Below are 12944 nucleotides of genomic sequence, written 5' to 3'. Positions count from 1 at the left end.
GGAGGGGCAGAGCCGCCCCCCGCGCCTGCAAGGTAGGCGGACCTGCGACCCACCGGCAGAACAGGACCAGCAGCCCGCCAGTGTGGTAGACACATCGCCCCGGTTGGGGGAGGGGCAGAGCCGCCACCTGTGCCTGCGAGGGAGACTTTGCAACTATACAAGAGCAATATAAATATATAGGGGGAAAATTCAATAACACAACAGTTTCACCAAGCAGAAAGAAACGCGAACAGTATGAAAAGACAAGGAAAGAAAGGACCACAAGCAATGCAGGTCAACTCAATGTTAGAAGAGGTAATATCTGCAGCAGATGGAATGTCAGATAAAGAATTCAGGAGATACATGCTTCAGATGATCTGGAGTCTCAAGGAAGACATTAGAAAGCAAAATCAGACAATGAAAGATCACTTTGACAATGAATCACATAAACAAATCCAAGAAGCAAAAGATCAACTATACAGGGAGATAGAGGCTATAAAAAACAAACAAACAGAAATCCTATAAATGCAGGAAGGAATAAACCAACTTAAAAACTCAATTGAGAATACTACCAGCAGAGTAGAACACTTAGAAAATAGAACATCAGACAATGAAGACAAAGTATTTCAACTTGAAAAGAACATAGACAGCTCAGCAAGACTGTTAAGAAACCATGAGCAGAACATCCAAGAAATATGGGATAACATAAAGAGACCAAACTTAAGAGTCACTGGGATACAGGAAGGTATAGAGGTCCAAACCAAAGGGATGAGCAATCTATTCAATGAAATAATATGAGAAAACTTCCCAGACTTGAAGAATGAGACAGAATCCCAAATCCTAGAAGCCTACAGGATGCCGAATGTGCAAAATCATAAGAGATCCACACCTAGACACATTATAATGAAGATGCCTAACATACAGAATAAGGAGAGAATTTTAAAAGCTACAAGAGAAAGGAAGCAGATTACATTTAGGGGTAAACCAATCAGGATCACAGCTGATCTTTCAACACAGACTCTGAAAGCTAGAAGATCCTGGAATAACATATTTCAAAAACTGAAAGAAAGTGGGTTCCAACCAAGAATTGTGTATCCAGCGAAATTAAGCTTCAGGATGGAAGATGAAATTAAAACCTTCCACGATAAACAAAAGTTAAAAGAATTTGCAGCTAGAAAACCATCTCTCCAAAAAATTCTCGGCAAAACATTACAGGAAGAGGAAATGGAAAATAATAATGAAAACCAACAGTGGGAGGTAATAGAGTAAAGGGGGTAAAAATAATCAAAGAGGAATACAAACCATGTTTAGTAACATAAATAAACAAATATGGCTGGAAGAACAACCCATATCTCAATAATAACCCTAAATGTTAATGGCTTAAACTCACCAATTAAGAGACACAGGCTACTAGAATGGATCACAAAACAAGACCCAACAATATGCTGCCTACAGGAGACGCATTTGATAGGAAAAGACATACATAGACTGAAGGTGAAAGGTTGGGAAAAATCATATCACTCATATGGACTTCGGAAACAAGCAGGAGTGTCCATACTCATATCAAATAAAATATATTTCAAGCCAAAGTTAATCAAAAGGGATAAAGAGGGACACTACATACTGCTCAAGGGAACCATACACCAACAAGACATAACAATCATAAATATATATGCCCCAAACAATGGTGCAGCTATGTTCATCAAACAAACTCTTCTCAAGTTCAAGAGTCTAATAGACCACCATACAATAATCATGGGAGACTTCAACACACCTCTCTTACCACTGGACAGATCTTCCAAACAAAAGTTGAATAAGGAAACTATAGAACTCAATAATACAATTAATAACCTAGACTTAATTGACATATATAGAATATACCACCCAACATCAAGCAATTACACTTTTTTCTCAGCAGCACATGGATCCTTCTTCTTTTTTTTTTTTTTTTTTTTTTTTTTAAAGAGAGAGTGAGAGAGGAGAGAGGGGAGAGAGAGAGAGAATTTTTAATATTTATTTTTTAGTTCTCGGCGGACACAACATCTTTGTTGGTATGTGGTGCTGAGGATCGAACTCGGGCCGCACGCATGCCAGGCGAGCGCGCTACCGCTTGAGCCACATCCCCAGCCCCACACATGGATCCTTCTAAAAAATAGATCACATATTATGTCACAGGGCAACTCTTAGACAATATAAAGGAGTAGAGATAATACCATTCATCTTATCTGATCATAATGGAATGAAACTGAAAATCAACGATAAAAGAAGGAAGGAAAAATCATGCATCACTTGGAGAATGAACGATAGGTTACTGAATGATCAATGGGTTATAGAAGACATCAAGGAGGAAATTAAAAAATTCTTAGAGATAAATGAAAACACAGACACAACATATCAGAATCTATGGGACACATTGAAAGCAGTTCTAAGAGGAAAATTTATTGCTTGGAGTTCATTCCTTAAAAAAAGAAAAAAACAACAAATAAATGATCTCATACTTCATCTCAAAATCCTAGAAAAAGAAGAGCAAAACAACAACAAAAGAAGTAGAAGTCAAGAAATAATTAAAATCAGAGCTGAAATTAATGAAATCGAAACAAAAGAAACAATTGAAAAAATTGACAAAACTAAAAGTTGGTTCTTTGAAAAAATAAATAAAATCGACAGACCCTTAGCCATGCTAACGAAGAGAAGAAGAGAGAGAACTCAAATTACTAGCATACAGGATGAAAAATGCAATATCACAACAGACACTTCAGAAAGATAATCAGAAATTATTTTGAATCCTTATACTCCAATAAAATAGAAGATAGTGAAGGCATCGATAAATTTCTTAAGTCATATGATCTGCCCAGATTGAGTCAGGAGGATACAGACAACCTAAACAGACCAATATCAATTGAGGAAATAGAAGAAACCATTAAAAGACTACCAACTAAGAAAAGCCCAGGACTGGATGGGTATACAGCAGAGTTTTATAAAACCTTTAAAGAGGAACTAATACCAATACTTTTCAAGCTATTCCAGGAAATAGAAAAAGAGGGAGAACTTCCAAATTCATTCTATGAGGCCAACATCACCCTGATTCCTAAACCAGACAAAGACACTTCAAAGAAAGAAAACTACAGACCAATATCTCTAATGAACCTAGATGCAAAAATCCTCAATAAAATTCTGGCGAATCGGATACAAAAACATATCAAAAAAATTGTGCACCATGATCAAGTAGGATTCATCCCTGGGATGCAAGGCTGGTTCACTATACGGAAATCAATAAATGTTATTCACCACATCAATAGACTTAAAAATAAGAACCATATGATCATCTTGATAGATGCAGAAAAAGCATTTGACAAAGTATAGCATCCCTTTATGTTCAAAACTCTAGAAAAACTAGGGATAACAGGAACATACCTCAATATTGTAAAAGCAATCTATGCTAAGCCTCAGGCTAGCATCATTCTGAATGGAGAAAAATTGAAGGAATTCCCTCTAAAATCTGGTACAAGACAGGGATGCCCTCTCTCACCACTTCTGTTCAACATAGTTCTCAAAACACTGGCCAGAGCAATTAGACAGACGAAAGAAATTAAAGGCATAAAAATAGGAAAAGAAGAACTTAAATTATCACTATTTGCAGATGACATGATTCTATACCTAGCAGACCCAAAAGGGTCTACAAAGAAACTATTAGAACTAATAAATGAATTCAGCAAAGTGGCAGGATATAAAATCAACACGCATAAATCAAAGGCATTCCTGTATATCAGCGACAAATCCTCTGAAATGGAAATGAGGAAAAACACTCCATTCATAATATCCTCAAAAAAAAAAAATACTTGGGAATCAACCTAACAAAAGAGGTGAAAGACTTATACAATGAAAACTACAGAACCCTAAAGAGAGAGATAGAAGAAGATCTTAGAAGATGGAAAAATATGCCCTGTTCATGTATAGGCAGAACTAACATCATCAAAATGGTGATATTACCAAAAGTTCTCTATAGGTTTAATGCAATGCCAATCAAAATCCCAATGGCATTTCTTGTAGAAATAGATAAAGCAATTATGAAATTCATATGGAAAAATAAAAGACCCAGAATAGCAAAAACAACTCTAAGCAGGAAGTGTGAATCAGGCGGTATAGCGATACCAGACCTCAAACTATACTACAAAGCAATAGTAACAAAAACAGCATGGTACTGGTACCAAAACAGGCGGGTGGACCAATGGTACAGAATAGAGGACACAGAAACCAATCCACAAAACTACAACTATCTTATATTTGATAAAGGGGCTAAAAGCATGAAATGGAGGAAGGATAGCATCTTCAACAAATGGTGCTGGGAAAACTTGAAATCCATATGCAACAAAATGAAACTGAATCCATTTCTCTCACCATGCACAAAAGTTAACTCAAAATGGATCAAGGAACTTGATATCAAATCAGAGACTCTGCATCTGATAGAAGAAAAAGTTGGCTACGATCTACATACTGTGGGGTCGGGCTCCAAATTCCTCAATAGGACACCCATAGCACAAGAGTTAATGACTAGAATTAACAAATGGGACTTATTCAAACTAAAAAGTTTTTTCTCAGCAAAAGAAACAATAAGAGAGGTAAGTAGGGATCCTACATCCTGGGAACAAATCTTTACTCCTCACACTTCAGATACAGCCCTAATATCCAGAGTATACAAAGAACTCAAAAAATTAAACAATAAGAAAACGAATAACCCAATCAACAAATGGGCCAAGGACCTGAACAGTCACTTCTCAGAGGAGGACATACAATCAATCAATAAGTACATGAAAAAATGCTCACCATCTCTAGCAGTCAGAGAAATACAAATCAAAACCACCCTAAGATACCATTTCACTCCAGTAAGATTGGCAGCCATTATGAAGTCAAACAACAACAAGTGCTGGCGAGGATGTGGGGAAAAGGGTACACTTGTACACTGCTGGTGGGACTGCAAATTGGTGCAGCCAATTTGGAAAGCAGTATGGAGATTTCTTGTAAAGCTGGGAATGGAACCACCATTTGACCCAGCTATTCCCCTTCTCGGTCTATTCCCTAAAGACCTAAAAAGAGCATGCTACAGGGACACTGCTACATCGATGTTCATAGCAGCACAATTCACAATAGCAAGACTAGATGCCCTTCAATAGACGAATGGATAAAAAAATGTGGCATTTATACACAATGGAGTACTACTCTGCATTAAAAAATGACAAAATCATAGAATTTGCAGGGAAATGGATGGCATTCGAGCAGATTATGCTAAGTGAAGCTAGCCAATCCCTAAAAAACAAATGCCAAATGTTTTCTTTGATATAAGGAGAGTAACTAAGAACAGAGTTGGGAGGAAGAGCATGAGAAGCAGATTAACATTAAACAGGGGTGAGAGGTGGGAGGGAAAAGGAAAGAGAAGGGAAATTGCATGGAAATGGAAGGAGACCCTCTTGGTTATACAAAATTACATACAAGGGGAAGTGAGGGGAAAGGGAAAAAAAAACAAGGGGGAGAAATGAATTACAGTAGATGGGGTAGAGAGAGAAGATGGGAGGGGAGGGAATGGGGGATAGTAGAGGATAGGAAAGGCAGCAGAATACAACAGACACTAGTATAGCAATATGTAAAACAGTGGATGTGTAACTGATGTGATGCTGCAATCTGTATACGGGGTAAAAATGGGAGTTCATAACCCACTTGAATCAAAGTGTGAAATATGATATGTCAAGAACTATGTAATGTTTTGAACAACCAACAATAAAAATTAAAGGAAAAAAAGGAAATACACAAATAAATATACTTGATTATTAAAAAGAAAAAGAAGAGGAAAGGTTTACAGTAGCTCATATTTTCAGAGGTTCAGTCCATGAGTGGCTGACTCCATAGCTCTGAGCCTGAGGTGAGGCAGAACATCATTGCAGAAGGGCATGACAGAGGAAAGTAGCTCAAGACCTGGCAACCAAGAAGTAGAGAACAAAAATTTTCCCAATTTTAAAGCAGCCCCTCTTACAATAGCAGTCTCATGAGACTGAGTCTTTACCCTGTGCTAACTCCAAGAAGTGATATGAGAATTAAATTGTATTGTTGGACATCAATTTGGTGTCTGGAGAACCAGATTCTCCCTTAGCTGTGGGAAGTCTTCCAATCAGAAGTTCAACTCTTCTTGGACACACATTGGCTTTCATGAGAAAAAAATGTTATTGTTTAGTTTCTATTTTTGTGTAAATGACTTGGTAGTTCATTACCATCCTGTCAGTGCTTGCTTTTTTTTTTTTTTCGGTGCTGAGGATCAAACCCAGGGCCTGGAGTACACTGGACAAGAGCTCTACCACGGAGCTGTATCCCTAGCCCTCTTGCCAGTTCTTAAATTCTTTATGAAGATTAGACTATAAATAGAGAAAAAGACAATGTGATTATGGTGGCAAAGATGAAGTGATGTCACCACAAACCAAGGAAAATCAGCATCATCAGAAGCTGGAGAAAGCAGGAAATGGATTCTTCCCTGGAGTCCTGATCTTGATTCTGTTTAGTAAAACTGATTTGGACTTTTAACTTTTGAAACCATGAGAGGATAAAGTCAGTCTCTCTCTCTCTCTCTCTCTCTCTCTCTCTCTCATCATCATCAAGTTTGCAGCAATTTATTACAGAAGCTGAAGGGTTATGGAAAATACTATTTCTACAAAACAGTCCCCAAAGAAAAGCGGAGAGAGGATGCAGCTTAGGAGGAGAAAGGTGAAACCAGCCAAGCATTAACCTCCTAGTAAAGTTTTTCCCAATAACAATGGTCCCTGAAGGAAGAAGGTGGATATTGAATGCTGGGCTCTGGACTTTGACTTTCCTCCATTGTAAATTAGTCATAAAAAAAAGACAGTAAATATGGAAACTCTGGGAGAAAAAGAATCCCAGAAAAAGAAAAGCAATGGGCAAAATTTAAGTACTCATCCCTCAGGATCTGGGCTCCCATCTCTCCAAGTAACAATGAGTTTCAACCTTTTTACAACTGCCCTCCTGAATTTTAACCTATACAACTAGCCCCTGACCATCTGAATGGCAGGTCCACAGTTTCCAATGATTAAATCACCCTCATCACACCCTATCAAACTAAAATCCCCTCTGTAACCAACAGCCATTTTTGCATCCAGAAAATGAGTCCCAGTGTTGCCTGAGTCTGCAAATGAATAAACAGCTTCCCTGAGTCTGCTGAGGTCTGCATCATTTTGCGTTTACAAAAGCTACAGGAAAGTAATATAGAGTTTATGCTGTTGTAACAAATACATAAAAATGTTGAAGTGGCTTTGAAATTAAAAAATGGGTAGAAGGCTAGGAGAATTTTTAGATGTATCATAGAAAATCTTAGAATTCCTTGAATTGACTGTTAGTAGAAATAAGGATGTTAAAGATGCTTCTGGTGAGAACTCGGACAGAAATGAGAAACATACTATCAAAAACTAAAGAACAGGGCAAAGGATGTGAATAAACATATGTCTCAAGAGAAGACACAAATGGCCAATGTGAATGTGAAAAAAAATAATCAGTATCACTACTTATCAGAGGAAATGCAAATTAATACTACAGTGACTTGGGTGTGGTGGCCCATACTTGAAATCCCAGTGTCTTGGGGAGCAGAGACAGGAAGACTGTGAGCTTGAGGTCAGCCTCCACAACTTAATGAGACTCTCAAAAATAAAAAGTAAGAAAAGCTGGAGATGTTACTCAGGGGTAGAGTGCCCCAGTGTTCGGTTCCCAGGACAAAAAAAATTGAGCAAAACAACCTCATAATGAGATATCACCTCATACCTTTTAGGAAGGATATGATCATAAAAACCAAAAACCAAAAACAACAACAAAAAAACCCCAATAAATGTTGGCAAAGAGGTGGAGAAAATGGAACCCTTGTATACTATTGGTGGGAATACAACTTAGTATTCATGCTTTGAATATAACTCTTGCTGCTCTGCCACTGTGGCTTATTTTAAAACTGACATTTTTTTTTTCCTTTCTCTTCTCCCTTTCATCATCCTTAATCCTGTGTAAAGCAAGACTACCCTTATTCCCATCATAGGCCAAGTTACTTGTCCTGATGATCTAAGAAATGGCTCTCTCTCAAATCTACAAGTGAATTTGACCCGACAAGGCACACTTGGAATGTAGCCTTTGCATCACCTCTTTAAAAGCCCTCTGTTACCTCTAATGGGCAGAATCACATCTGGGACAGGAGCCCCCTATGTTTCTCCTTTGTGAGCAAAGCAATAAAACTTCTTTTTTTCCTTTTTCTCAAAACCATGTCCTCATTTTTGGAGTGGCATCAGGGACAAGGACCAACCTTTCCATAACACAAAGATTTAATGTGTGGTTCTGGTGGAAGGTGTGAAGAGGAGGCAAAGGAACTGAAATCAGTATGTCAGAGATGTCTGACCCCCATGTTTATTAGCATTATTTACAATAGCCAAGATATAAAATCAGTGTAAGTACTCATGAACACATGAATGGATAAAGAAAATATGGTTCACATATGCAATGGAATATTATTCCTTCATAAAAATAAAGAAATTTTTGTCATTTGCAGCAAGAGGGATAGAACTGCAGGACATTATGTTACATGAAATAAGCCAGGAACAGAAAGACAAATACCACATAATCTCACTCATGTGTGGAATCCAAGAATGTTAATCTCAAGGAAGTAGAGAGAGTAGAATGGTGGTATTCAATTGGATTCAATTGTAGTCATTTTAATTATAGCCCTTCCCTTTGCCTGCCCTAACTTTAAATCACATAGATTATACCCAGAGTCCTCCAGTCAGGGCAAAAAACAAATAGGCAGACTGCCTGCCCAGGTATACTTGCTAGCCACGTTCTATAGCATACCCTTCTGTCAGAAGAAAAGTTTGCTTTGCCCACCCACTTACATAAGCATTGATGTCTTGTGCCACCTCTGTATTTCTAACACTAGGGACAAGGGTGGTTAGGGATAGGGCTTGGGGGATGTTGATCAGAGGATAAAATTTTTCAGTTAGACAAGAAAAATTAATTCAGGAAATACATTGCACAACATGGTGACAATAATTAGCAATATACTATAGTCTTAAAAATGCTAAGGGAATGGATATAAAGTGTTCTCACCACACAAATGGTAAATACGTGAAGTGATGCATATGTTAATTAGCTAGATTTAGTCATTCCACAATGTATATATGCTTCAAAATAATCTATCGAACATGGAAAATAAAACTTTATTAATTAGAAAATTAATTTTATAAATGAATTATTTATTTTTTACTTCAATTTATTTGTTTTAGTTGGGTTTCCCACAAGATTTTTTGAACATATACTGTAGACTTCTAGCTTCTTAGCCAAGTAGGAAAGAAAGAAACTAGCACTGGAGACCGGTCTCTGTTCCCTGCCACAGAGTTACAGTTACCATCCCTCCTGAGTGCCCATCTCAGTGTCTACTCTAGAAAAATAATTTTTAAAAAAGAATAAAATTGAAAGGCAGTCTCATGACCCTTTCCTGACATCACTGCAACTTGTAGCCTCCATTGTCATATATCTCCTTGTCTTGTGTAGTAAGCTCTCCCTCTGCCTCCAAGGATACATGTGATTGCATTTAAGGCCCAGCCAGATAATCCAGGATAATCCATCCACCTCAAAATCCTTATTTTAATCACACTTAAAAAAGTCTTTGCTGTATAAGATAACATTTACAGATTCCAGGGATTAAAACCTGATATTTGTGGGGACCATTATTTACCCTGCAAGGGTTTGGATTGGAGATGAGAACACACTCAAGTATGAGTCCCAGTTTGATATTATTACTAGATCTATAACTTTGGGAAAATATTTATTTTTACATTTGTAAATTGGGAAATTATAGCCTAAGATTCAGCCATTCTTTGAATTGAGAAAGGTTCAAGAGGTTGGGAATATGCCACAAGAGGTAAGACTTCTGCATGAGTGACTAAATGCCTTAGGGACCTGCATAGATGGATCAGGTATCAGCGATCAAGCCATAGATTACAGGTTTTTGAGAAGAGCTCAGAAATCTGAGATAACAAAAACCTTGTCTTCCAAGAGAGTTCACAAGAATTCAGTTCACCCAGACTTAAGTTCCAAAGGCAGTTTAAGGCCTTTTGTAAACCTGGAAGAGGCAGGGCAAGTGGAGGGGGCTGGATGACAATAGGCTTAGAGCTGAAAAGGAAGAATTTTCAACTAACAAGGGTTTCATAACCTAAGCTGGCAGTGAAAACCAGATAGATGATAGCAGAGAGGAAGAGGAGGTAGCTAGGGAAAACAGCTCTATACCACTTCCCAGTCCAAATTCTTTGCAACAGCTGTCTGGTTGTTATCGTATTAGTACCTCACAATAATGGCTTATAGCAGAGGATGAATCTCAAGTCCAGGATAGTTCCCTAACTCGGATTTTAAAGTTTTCTCCTTGACAACTTTCTACTGTGTATGTGTACTCCCATTTGTGCTACTCCTGCAATAACAAACCTTTCTCCAGGGGAAGGGCTTCTGGTCAGAATCTGAGATACTCAGGCTCCCACACTGGACTTCATAATTAGAAAACATAATGATCTGTCTGAGTCATGGAAGTTTGAGGGGAAAGGACAAAGGATAAATAGTCATCTGAGGTAAATATCTCAAAACTTTGCATACAAATTACGTGAGGGTTTTTAACAAAATCCTTTTTAACAAAAGCAGATTCTGATTCAGTGGAGATGGTTTTGCTTCCTGAATATGGTGCCAATCACTTAGGGGAATTGCCAGTCACTTGGAGAGAGGAGGGATAGTGCCTCAGGTTCCAAAGAAGGAAGCTTTCACCGTCAAGATTGGAACACGTGCAGGTCTCACATCCCAAAGGGGCAGGGATGGAGAGGTGGGAAGGAGAAAAAGGAAGAGAGAGGGAGTGGGAGTGGGTGTGTATGAATGCTGCTCTGAGATTGGATGGCATATCTTCAAACTGGTGCCTGCCAGGGACTCAAAAGTGGCCAAGATTCTAGGGGACCTCAGACTCTCCTAGACCTCCTAGTAGGAACCATGAACTGGCAGTTCCAGGCCACTTGTCTTTTTCCGTTGTTCCTGATTGGCTTCTGTCAGGAGATCCTGAAGCCACAAATGGTGAAGGTGGGTAACCCACAGGGGATCCAGGCTGATTTCAACATGTGAAGACTAACTTGGTTGCAAGAGATGCCAGGAATTTTCTCCTCTCCTTGAAGGATGAGATCCCTCCTCCAAACCTTTCTTTGCAGACTTTTGCCACATCTCTCCTGCCTTATGTGTTTTACATATATTTTCTCTGCACCCAGTAACTCTTTGAGCAGAATATGGGTGAGCCAGGCAGTGCATGAAGTCTGCCTCCAGTGCATTCTCTTTTGCCACTTTCCCCTGGTGCTCCTTGACAGACCCTCACTTGTCCCTTTCATACTGATCTGTAACTGAGAGGCAGCCCTATGGGTCTCAGGGGAAAAAAAGCATAAAATAGCAAATAGATTGGGAGGGAAACTGACCTTGTTGCTCTTGGAGAGACTGTTGGACCAGAAACCCAGAGGGAAAACATGAAGAAGTTGCTATTGGAATGCTCCAGGAGATTCAGGGTCAGGAAAAAAGTAATTTTTCTTCAGGGGATAATAAAGAATACTAATAAGAAGAAGGACAGGGTAGTTTTCTGTTAACTGATATTAGGAAAGGTTATATGCTGAGGTGGTGAGAAGGCTTAGCTTGGAGTAAGAGAATTTTTTCTTAGATCTTGGTGCTGCTCCAAGTTGCTTGATGTTATTCAGGAAAGTCCCCACAATGGTAGCCACCACTGTGAATGTTGTATATGTGTTCACAGATGCAGGGTGGAGATCAAAGTTGATGACTTGAGATCCAGAACTTTAAAATCAGACAAACTCTTTCAAAAACTGGGTCCCAGAAGTGGAGATGTGGCTCACTGGTAGAGCTCTTCTCTAGCATGCAAACTCTCAGTACCAACAAAACAGAACAACAAAACCTCAGCCTCATTTGTGGCCTTAGGCTAATTACATATCTTTTGTTGGCTTCTTTCTCTCCTCTGTAAAAGGTGAACAATGCCTATCCTATAGTGCAGTGATCCCCAGACTTGAGCTCAAAAAGACTTACCTAGAGAGCTTGTTGCACAGGTGGTTGGGCTCCAACCCTAGAGTTTCTGATTGTTTGTCTTGGGGGGAAACAGGATTTGTATTTCTAAAATGTTCTCAGTTGATACTTGTGCATGTCCTCACACCTGAGCTTTGGGTTTGATCTGTTTTGAACTCCATATGAAGTCTAAGATGATGCATATAAAATGCTTAAAAATTGCAGCTATAGGAAGATCACAGCATATCTTCAAGTGAGGGTACAATCTACTGTTAAGGGCATCCAGCTACTGGTGCAGGTGAAATTCCTGAGGTAGAAAACTGTCTTGTAAATGAAAGGCTGTGTTCTAGGGTTTCCTGACTCTTCAAAATGGTGCAGAACTGAAAACTGGACAGGAAAGATGGAGCCTTTCAAATTGGCAATTTTCTTGGGATTCTACATGCCAGTTCATAGGATGATAAACAAATTTTGAAAGTTGTTGAGTCCAGAGCAAAGGTAACAAGAAGGCAAGGAGGATAGAGGCACACAAAAGACAGTACACAGAATGATTTCCAAGTGACTTTTTTTTACTTTAGCAAGAAAGGCACGAAGGCAAATAAAATGCAGGCATATATGAGACAACCCCATCACAGTGAGTTTTTTTTTTTAAAAAAGAGAGAGAGAGAAGAGAGAGAGAGAGAGAGAGAGAGAGAGAGAGAGAGAGAGAGAGAATTTTTTAATATTTATTTTTCAGTTTTCGATGGACACAACATCTTTATTTATTTTTTAAATTTTTTTATGTGGTGCTGAGGATCTAACCCAGCGCCCCGCACATTACTGCTTGAGCCACATCCCCAGCCCCACAGTGAGTTTCT

At 38.7% G+C, this 12944-nt stretch overlaps 1 protein-coding gene across 1 annotated transcript in view; it reads right to left on the bottom strand.

The window, feature by feature from the left end:
- The window catches only part of PGBD1 (piggyBac transposable element derived 1), a 340888-nt gene that overhangs the window by 122075 nt on the left and 205869 nt on the right, over positions 1 to 12944 (bottom strand). The window lies entirely within an intron of this gene.

This window comes from Spermophilus citellus (genome assembly GCF_964194105.1).
Source record: "Spermophilus citellus genome assembly, chromosome: 5".
NCBI lineage: Eukaryota > Metazoa > Chordata > Mammalia > Rodentia > Sciuridae > Spermophilus > Spermophilus citellus.
This window is presented reverse-complemented; position numbering and strand designations above follow the sequence as displayed.